This window comes from Phycodurus eques, chromosome 8, assembly GCF_024500275.1.
Source record: "Phycodurus eques isolate BA_2022a chromosome 8, UOR_Pequ_1.1, whole genome shotgun sequence".
Lineage (NCBI taxonomy): Eukaryota > Metazoa > Chordata > Actinopteri > Syngnathiformes > Syngnathidae > Phycodurus > Phycodurus eques.
In genome coordinates, this window is record NC_084532.1 from 19671888 (window position 1) to 19682848 (window position 10961).

At 41.0% G+C, this 10961-nt stretch overlaps 1 protein-coding gene across 1 annotated transcript in view; it reads left to right on the top strand.

The window, feature by feature from the left end:
• The first annotated feature begins 3363 nt into the window (after positions 1–3363).
• gatad2ab (GATA zinc finger domain containing 2Ab) overlaps positions 3364–10961 on the top strand; it is a 35011-nt gene continuing 27413 nt past the window's right edge. Inside the window, exon 1 of the mRNA XM_061684089.1 lies at positions 3364–3459. The gene's annotated coding sequence lies outside the window, so the exon portion shown is untranslated. The remainder of the gene's footprint in view (positions 3460–10961) is intronic.

A 10961-nucleotide genomic window follows, 5' to 3' on the forward strand; every position in this document is an offset into this window, starting at 1 on the left:
TTGCTAATTTATACATTATCAATACAGTACATATACAGTGGGTATGGAAATTATTCAGACCCCCTTAATTTTTTTCACTCTTTGTTATATTGTAGCCATTTGTTAAAATAATTTTATCTCAATTTAACTCAATGTACACAAAGCAGCCCATATTGACAGGAAAAAACAGAATTGTTGAAATTTTTCCAAATTTATTATAAAAGAAAAACTGAAAGAGGACACAGCCATAAGTATTCGGACCCGTTGCTCAGTATTTAGTACAAGCCCCCTTTTGAGCTAATACAGCCATGAGTCTTTCAGGGAATAATGCAACAAGTTTTTCACACCTAGATTTGGGGATCATCTGCCATAGCTCCTTGCAGATCCTCTCCAGTTCTGTCACATTGGATGGTGAACTTTGATGGGCAGCCATTTTCAGGTCTTTCCAGCGATGCTCAATTGGGTTTAAGTCAGGGCTCTGGCTGGGCCATTCAAAAACAGTCACGGAGTTGTTCAGAAGACACTCCATTATTTTAGCTGCGTGCTTAGGGTCATTGTCTTGTTGGAAGGTGAACCTTCGGCCCAGTCTGAGGTCCTGAGCACTCTGGAGAAGGTTTTGGTCCAGGATATCCCTGTACTTGGCCGCATTCATCTTTGCTTCGATTGCAACCAGTCCTTCTGTCCCTGCAGCTGATGAACACCCCCACAGCATGATGCTGCCACCGCCATGCTTCACTGTTGGGACTGTATTGGACAGATGATGAGCAGTGCCTGGTTTTCTCCACACATACCGCTTAGAATTAACGCCAGAAAGTTCTCTCTTTGTCTCATCAGACCAGATAATCTTATGTCTCACCATCTTGGAGTCCTTCAGGTGTTTTTTTTTTTTTTTTTTTTAAATCAAAGTCCATGAGGGGTTTCATGTGCCTTGCACTGAGGAGAGGCTTCCGTCAGGCCACTCTGCCATAAAGCCCCAACTGGTGGAGGGCTGCAGTGATGGTTGACTTTCTAGAACTTTCTCCCATCTCCCGACTGCATCTCTGGAGCTCAGCCAAAGTGATTTTTGGGTTCTTCTTTACCTCTCACCAAGGCTCTTCTCCCCCGATAGTTCCGTGTGGCCGGACGGCCAGCTCTAGGAAGGGTTCTGTTCATCTCAAACATCTTCCATTCCAGGATTATGGAGGCCACGGTGCTCTTAGAAGCCTTAAATGCAGCAGGAATTTTTTTGTAACCTTGGTCAGATCTGTGCCTTGCCACAATTCTGTCTCTGAGCTCTTCAGGTAGTTCCTTTGACCTCATGATTCTCATTTGCTCTGACATGCACTGTGAGCTGTAAGGTCTTATATAGACAGGTGTGTGGCATTCCTAATCAAGTCCAATCAGTATAATCAAAACACAGCTGGACTCCAATGAAGGTGTAGAACCATCTCAAGGATGATCAGAAAAAATGGACAGCACCCGAGTTAAATATATGAGGGTCACAGCAAAGGGTCAGAATACTTATGGCTGTGTGATATTTCAGTTTTTCTTTTTTTAATAAACCTGCAAAAATGTCAACAATTCCGTTTTTTCTGTCAATATGGGGTGCTGTGTATACATTAGTGAGGGGGGGGGGGGAAATGAACTTAAATGATTTTAGCAAATGGCTGCACTATAACAAAGAGTGAAAAATTTAAGGGGGTCTGAATACTTTCCGTACCCACAGTACAGGGTGGGCAAGAGTAGGTATACTGACTTGTACTGTATGTCGCAGTGTTCTAGAAAGTAATGAGAAATGTTGATGGAGGAACATTTTGAACATGAGCCTAAACTATGTAAATGTAACAAGTGTAACTGTTTCTATATATAGATGTGGGTGATAGTGAGTAAGGAGTTTTACTTTGGAACCTCATGGTTCAAGTCCTGCTCTGGATGAAATGTTGGGAGAGATGCTCGTCTGCTTCCTGGCTACTATCAATGTGCCCTTGAGCAAGATACATCCCCATTCTCCACAGCTCAAGAGGTGCAGCGCTGTTTATGCTCCCCTTTCACTAACAACTGATAGCTTGCATGTCTGATTTGCAACAAATTATGACGTGCCAAAAATTCCATGAATAATGTCACTAGATATACAGTATTTCAAACCCAAACTACAAGTTTTGCCTTTAATGTGGTTGCTTAACCGTGACAATGCTCTGAGCATCTGACAGTTCCTGGTGGAGAAGAATATCGCTGCACATCAAACTGCTTACTCATGCGACTTGGGGCCGTGCAATTTGTTTCCCCCTAGCTCAAGGGTGTGATCAAGTGGATGCGTTTTGAAGACGTGTACGACATCAAGATGGCCGTGACGACAGAGCTGCGGAGGATCACGGAAGAATCCTTCCAGCAGTGCATGACTCCAAGGGTATTACTTCAAAGGGGGAAAACTCGTAGTTTGGATTAGAAATGTCTCTTGTTGTTACACCAGTGCTGGAACTTTTCAGACACGTATATACCTCATAATGTAAATTTTGTTTCACATTAAGGGAATTATATTCAGTGCAATATATTTTAAAAATAGGTGTCTATTTACATGGCCTCATAAGGGTGCTCGAATTCCAAAATTATTAAATTTAAGTACAGTACGGTACACTTGACTCCCATATTTCCAACTTTCAGCATATATATACATATTGCAATAACGGCTTTGGGAAATGTACTGCGGGTGTAGTTGTCCCACACGCATCCCTCAAACCCTTGTATTAAACTCCTGCTGTGTTACTCTATTTATTATGGTATTTAGATTATTGCATAGTTTTCAAATCTGAGTCCACAAGTTTAGCAAATATAGGGGCTTCTTTTTCTCTTGAAACAAAACGCCTCATCGTCATCCATCGTCATCAACCCGTGGAATGTTGGTTTTAAAATTCAAATAATACGTACAACAATTCATAGTAATGTTGATATTTATTTATATGCTTTATTTTTACTTACACACATGAGGTCAGTCCAACTAAAAGAGGTCTTTACCAACAGCAGAGCAGTCGGAAAGGCAACATTTCCGAGATGTCAGTGAACGCGGCATGACGTCGCCTGTGGTGGCACACATTAGCAACCGGAGTGGCAGCGGACAGAGGAGAGGGGTTCCCCTGGATTTTCTGTTTTTTTTTTTTTTTTTTTTTTTTTTTTTTTTTTTTAAACGGAGAAGCCAGCAATATAGCAGTATCAAAACCCCTGGGAACAACGGGGGAACTCGGTCGAGCACCCGCTAGACTCCGTAAGTCCAAGCATTCCTCAGCCGTAACAACTTAGACCACGTTTTTATTGACAATCTCATCGTGGCGACACGGGGAACTTTCTCCGGCGGAGCTAGCTCGGAGCTAGCCTAGCTACATCGCGCAAGGTAACAAACAGTTTGTGCACTCACACCTCAAGCCTGCCACGGTGTGCGTCGTCTCCAAACTCTTGGAATATTTACAACAACTTCAGCGGCAAAACTTCATTTAGGATGCTCCAATAGTAAGTCATGACGTCCGTTTAACCCGCGTGTCGGCTGCGACGCCGTCAAAAGTAGGCGAAATGTACGAATTTCCGTGTTTAATTAACGCCAGACTCGTCCGTGTGAATGGAATTAGCGACAGTGTGTGTGGGCAGGCAAGTGTCCGGAGAGTTAGCATGAGCTCATTAGCAGGCTAACTTAGCTTGTTAGCTCCGCGAGATGAGCTCGCTCTTCATTGTCTGTCGTGTGTATCGCAATTCGGACACATACTCTGAGCCAAATATCACAAATAGTTTTATTTAGTACAGTTTAACGAGTACGCCCGGGACAACGCGCCGCTAGTGGTGCGCGCTAAAGTATTGAAATTTAAAAAGGATGCTGTTAATGACTAGTGGTCGTTAGCTCGCCTTTTAGTTAGCCACGGTGTTACAAGCCGGGCAGATGGGCAGGTTGTTGTTAGGTCAGATGGCTTCTTCTTATTTTAGTTTTTCTTAGCTTTTATGAAGTTAGGGAACACTAAAGTATAGTTAATCACCGGCAGAGTTTCCGTCCTCTGAAGACTTTTTTTGTACCCTCTGCTCGCTGTGGTGCTATTATTACACTCCCGTAAAGCCATTGAGCCCAAAACTTTGTCATATTAGCTCAACCGTGAAAAGCCTTTTATGGAGGCGTAATGGTGGACGCTTGAGTCTCCGCCGGGGTGTGCGTGTTGTCTCTTTTTTTTTTGTCCACGAAGGAACAACTGCCCACATAATCAAATCATTGTCTCCCACACTTTGTTCTTGCTGCGTTACACTATTGTTTTAAATGCTAATCACACTCATATTGAAATAGTTTCGCGCACTGCGCTTCAAGCCAAAGCGAAATGTGTATCTCATTAATCATGTGATTATGCATATTTAAGGGTATGTTTGCATTTTGAAGGCGTCTGAGCTTTTGAAGGTGCATTATTAAGTGCAGTGTCAGATCCAAATTGAATTACAGGGGCGTCCTCGCTTTACGACGGACTTCCCTTCCAATGGGGGCGGCGTACGAAATTGTGCGTAAGTCAAAACGCGCCGTAGTCTATCACTACAGGCGGAAAGTCATAATTACAGTAAATATGTGTATGAAAAAAAAAAACATTTGTAGGCCATAGATGTAAAACTGGAGGATGGGATCCCTGAGACCTTGAACTGGTCGCCAGTCAGTGCCTTGGTACATAGAAATAAAACCAAAAAAACATTTACAGTCACGTTCTCACCTCTAGACACTGCCTCCAGTGAACCTAACATGCATGTTTTTGGAATGTGCAAGGGAACATGCAAACTCCACAGAGGAAGGCTGGAGCCGACATTCGAACTATGAACCTCAGAAGTGGGAGGCAGACGTGCTAAACATTTGTCCACTCGGCTGCCTAAATATAAAACAAGCAATTCAATGAACAGTAAGTACGGCAGTAACTGAGCTTACCTTCTTATTCCACGTGTCGGTGTAATCTTGCCCCGCTTGGCAAACTAGTCATTTGCACACTGTTTGTAACCTCAATGTTATACAGTAATTACAGTAAATATTTGCATAACTCGGCCATAAATACAATATATACAATCAAATAAAAAACGGTGAGCACGGCAGTAAGTGATTATTGAGCGTGACTTGTTCCGTGTGATGACATATTACATTCATGCCTTGCAATTTCGTATATCGGGACTGTCGTAAACCAAGGACCCCCCTGTATGGATTATTACACAGTGGTACCTTGAAGGTCGACCTGAGTCTGTTTAGTGGCACTGGTTAGTCGACTTTAAAAACAATAGTTGTTCCAATTGCGATCAATTATATTTTGAATCAGTCATTCCACACTCTTGCCTCCATAAAACATTGTGTTGAGAAACATTTGAACACTAATTGTCATACAAGTATAAGCAGATGTTAACCATCAAACAATAAAAAGACTCAATGGATTTACATTGCAGGTCTAAGTGCCCAATTGACATCAATGTCATGCCTATAGCCGATCCGACATCGGTTTACATGAACATTACAAGTGACACATAATCCGATATGGCAGTGTTTGCACTGACGCAATACATAAAACTACCTGCATGTGCAGATGTTCGAATTGCACGCAAGTAACTCCACAAGCGTCAACATCTTTCAGACAAAACGGAAGTAAGCAATATATCAATAATACAAATATTAAATGTTATTTACTGTTTCGTTGGCCTGGGCTTATTTTAACCATGCCATCATGTATTTAAATTAGGGTAACCTAACCACTGGCTGCTGTCTGCAATTTTTGTACTTATTTAATGATCGACACACCTCTAATGTAGCATAATTAGTCCATGTTTAACTCATTCACTGCCGGCCTTCCCAGTTAACATGGATATTTGACTTCTAAAGCCGTCAATGGCAGTGAATGTGTTAATTGTCTCTGCTTCTAACTGTCATTTAAATTTAGAGCTGTTGTTTATACATGTGGTTTGAGCAGACACGGGCGGTTATACATCACAGGTGTATTTTAATCTTCATTTAGAAGAGGCCCGATTCTGTCAATTCCATGTTTGTTTGTTTTTTTTTTCACTTGAACTGTGCAGTTTAAATCGTGTCTTAATGTTGATGACGAATGAGGACAGTTAAACGATGATACACAAGATGTCATGCTTTTTTACATAAGTATAACATGTGACCAGCCCCTAATGTATGTGAAACATAGGGCACAAATAACATGCTGTCTTTGATTTTAATTGACAAACTAATGACAGCTTTCATGAGCAACTGACAGCTGTCTATAGCTGGGTTAAGAATCATTCACTCATTCCCTACTCCCTTATCACTATAGGGATTTTTATATAGTGGTCTGTGTAGTTCATTCATCAGTAAAAAAATTGTTTGCAAACAGAAATCAGGCTCGCCTTGAATTACGTCATAGCTGTTGCATAATTACAATGTTCCGGGTCAACGTCAGTTGGTGGATCATCTATAATAAATATTGAACAAGCATATCGCAGCTTGCATGAGAAACTGACGTAGCTAGCTATAGCTGTGTTCAGAAGTGTTCACTCATTCCCTACTCCCTTACCACTATCGGGATTTTTATATAGTGGTCTGTGTAGTTCACGAATTAGTCAAAAAATGGTTTTTGAACACTAATCAGGCTCTTCGTTAATTACGTCATTGCTGTTGCATAATTACAGTGTTCTGAATCATCAGTTGGTGGACCATCTATAATAAATATTGAACAAATAAACAAATTATAGCATTTGGTTGTTTTAAGCTGTGTATTTTACAACATTTATATAAAGCACTTTATGAATGTTAGTATGATAGCCGTAGCTGTCTGCGGCTGCCATTTTTCCCTGTGTTATTTCTGTATCAGTGCCATGCATGTACTGTATATTGCTTTTCTAGTGACCACTACTTTTCAAGATGCACTGTGGGATGCATTGAGGAAACCTATACTCACTACATATTCAAACACCATTACAAAATGGTGACTTAGAAAAGTTCCAGGACTGGTGTCACCAAAGATATATTTCCAATTCAAATTACAAGTTTTCCCCTTTGAGATAACCCCCTGGGGTTTAACGCACTTTGCCACACTTTCGTGCACTGCCGAAAGGATTCTTCCGAGACCCTTAACAGGCCATCATGGCCAACTTGACTTCTTCCAAATCTTCAAAATGTGTCCTTGATGATCCCCTTGAGATTGGGGAAGAGGGAAAAACAAGTCACACGAAGCCTTGTCGGGTGTGCAGTAGGGGTGTCCTGATCCGATCTATGAGATCAGAAATTGGGCCGATGTCAGCAATAAAATGGGGCTTGGATTGGATAAAAAAATCTCAGATTTTACCACTCTTATACAAACAGTCCATTCAATACTTTGCTCCAGCACTGTCATCCAGCAGCGCCCGGATGGCATGCAGATCCCACGTGATCACAACAATAGGTTGCTAAGGTGCCAACATTTGAGCAAGGAGTAAAGGCTTTTTTATACTCGCGCGGACAGCGACTGCGCTGACGTCACTGCGGCTATCCCGCGCGCAGTCTGCCTTTATACTCGAGCGCAACCCACGTGCGCTGTTTTGAAAGTGTACTGCAGTTCTACTCCAAGTCAGGGGTGTCGCTATGGCTGGTATTGGCTAGGACGCCACAGGGTGGAGTTTCCTCTGCATTTTGTGGCCATTTCCGGCAGCCATTTTTCCTTTCCTTTTGTTGGATTTATCTCACCAAACATTATAATGAATAAACACAAAAGGAATGAAGACGTTGGTCATTTTACTCATGAGGAGGGCGCATGGGAGATTGTTCAGGTTACAGCCTCTCAACACGCTCTAAACAATCTCTCCCGTCGCTCCTGCATTTATTTGAAAATAGGGAGGTTTCTAAGTTTACAAGACAAGACACAACACACTAAGGGTAGGGTTTCAAGGTGAAAACATGGCACCTGCCACGTGCCGGCCACGTCCTTCTCTCAGATGATTCCTGCTGAGTCATCTTCTTGAAGGCGAGACATCTTTCTTTCTAAACATTGTCCATAATACTAATGCAAGCTAAGCAAATAAATGATAACTTCTACAATATATCTAACACCTTTCCTGTCCGTAACAAGGGACAACGCAACAACAGTGGCGACCATGGAACAGAGTCTGCCAGACCAAATGGACCTAGATGACCAGATGATACGTTTAATTATGCTGCAAAATCGATCGAGAAGGCAGCGGTTTAGCTGCTATTTGGAACCGCGAGGAACGCTGATTACATAATCACAGCATGCGACTAAAACGGACAAATCACGAGAGACTATCTCCGCGGCATTCTACACGCAGCATAATTTTTTGCCGTGCGCGTGTCAAGTTACGCAGAGGGGCCGCGCTTGCCATTTCATCGGTCACGTGATGCAATGCCGCGTGACTGCGAGAGTATAAAGAGGCCTTAAGAGTGAATTATGCTTGTAATGTAACAAGACTCTCTGGCATATGTTCTTCAAACTTTGAAAAACGAGTTATAATAACGATATTTGATCGTGACGTCTACTTTCTTTGTTATTGCAAGTATCTCATTGTGTGTATCACACTGCCCCTCAGAGGCCAAGACGCGCACAGCAGGAACAGCAATTGTCAATAAAACTAAACCCCAGTTGCATCAAGAAGTTCAAGTGTGCTGCCGCACATGTGGAGAAAGAAAATTATATCCTCGCCATATACTGAGAGTAAAAAATAAACTGAATTTAAATTTTTTGTACTTTAAGAGTATAATTTGTATTTGAGATTATTTGTCAGTTTTCTAATTTATTTTTTTCTATTCAAAGAATGGATTATAGATTGTAAAATATGCTTATGTTTAATTTAAGCAGTAGTTATGTTGCAGTTTAAATATATATTTTTAGGATTTCCTAATAAAATTTTATTTTTTTCAATTGTAGTACGTTCTTTTTAAAGTTACTTTATAGAACCCATTGTTTAATAACTGGGTCCGTTTTTCCTCATACCTACTGTTGCTAATTATTGTTCTCTGAGTAATATCATGTCATCAAGCCCTTTTTAACATTCCATACTACAAAATAAGTAAAGAATGTATAATTATTGCTGATATTGGATCGGACCGATGTTTGTATCGGCCAGAATTCAAGGCTCCAATAACTGAATCGGATCGGAAATGGAAAAAGTTGGATTGGGACATCCCTAGTGTGCAGGGAGATTGGTCTGGCACGGCAATGTTCTTCTTGGCCAGGAACTGTCAGATGCTCAAGGCGTGTTGAGCAGGCGCATTGTCATGGTGAAGCTGCCACAAGTTGTCCTGCCACAATTCTCATTTCCTCACACACTGAATAAAGCCAACTCTGCATGATCTCTTTGTAGATGTGCTGGTTCATCTTCTGGCCCACATTAAAGGGGAAAACTCGTAGTTTGGGTTTGAAATATAACTTTTGTGACATAAGTCCTTGAACCTTTCTGACACACCTCATAGAGCTGTATATGCTATATACAGTAGTGGATAGTTTTTAGTCAATGATCCTTTTTGTCAAGCAGCACAAAAGACAGACTCAGATGCCCCAATCACAAAATATCCAAAACAAAGTCCTTTGTTCACCTCAAGTTGCTCACACTTCTGCTCAGTCATCCACATGACTACTGGAATCTCTGACTGGCATGACAATGAAGCTCACTAATGCTTGGCAAAAGTACTTGGACTGGGCTGGTATCTTTCTGCTTTAAGTCTGCTTATTTCTTCATAACTGCCTGTGCAAATTCTTCTCATCTCACTTACGAAACACACATGCAATTTACAAAACACACACGCATAGTTAATCCTTTGATAGGCCTACTGGCTGAAATGAGGTCTCGTGAGGTCCACTATTACTGACGAGTTTGGTGTGTAAAAGTGTGGGCGTTTTTATTATATATATTTTTTGAGGAATATTTCTCCCTGAATATTGTTGGTTGAATTTTCCAGGCTTCAAGTCATTGGACTTTGGAAGTTGCGCTGAAGAAGAATACAAGTTCCTATAGCGATTGGGGAACCTGTCGCTTTGCATTTCACGATGGGCTATTGATTTGCGGGGGGGGGGGGGGGGGGGGGGGTTGATCTTATGACAAAAAAGATTCACTGAGAATGATGTGAGTAGACACGTATGACTCAAGATCCACTTTTTTTCCCTGCTGCATCAGGCTTGAAGCTGATTTTTGTATTTCAAGTACCTGCTCAGAAGATTCTAACAAATTACAGTATCTTATTTTAGCTTATAGCAGTTTTATTTTTCCTTGTCGCTGTTCTATATAAACAGCCAAGAAAAAGTTTAACACCTGACACTCACTTTTCCCACTTTGTTGTGTTGAAAGCAATTGTTGTTTTTCTGCAAACTGTTATTTATGCATTGTTCAAAGCAAAATTTAATAAAAAAAAAAAAAAAGTCACAAACAAAAGTTCCTCCACAAAGTTTGGTGAAACTACTCTGATGGTCTAGAGACGCTTTCTGAATATTCATGACTCCTTTTTACATGCAAGTGTTGAACAATGATGCTGCTATAGTTGAGGCCTGTCGCTGCTACCCTACGCTGATGTCTTCTTCTTGTTCTTCATACAGCAAATTAAATTAATCAACAGCACCTCTCCTGGTTGCTGCCAAGTACTCTATTTTGCATCCATAGCTTCAAGGTGCGATTAAACAATAATCTCACTAAAATCTAAGTGATCTGTTAGTCCGTTATTATGTAAAAAAACAAAAAAAAACTATTAACCTATAACTTCCTTGAGTGAGAAAAATTTACATCTTTGGCATTATATGCTATTGCGACATCATTTATTCTAAATTTTTACGCACTGCAATAAATTCTGACTCAATTATAGTGTTTACTTTTAGCAGAATAAAGAACGCAATTTTCATTTTAGTTTTTATCCAGCCTGTGTCCTTTGATGAACCATTTAATCACATCTTTTCTACCATTGTGGAATGCTGTTAAACAAAGAGGTCTACGTCTGCTGCGAGTGCGTCGTCATTGCAAAAAGGCTAACAGGAAGTGTTGGTGAAACTGAAGTC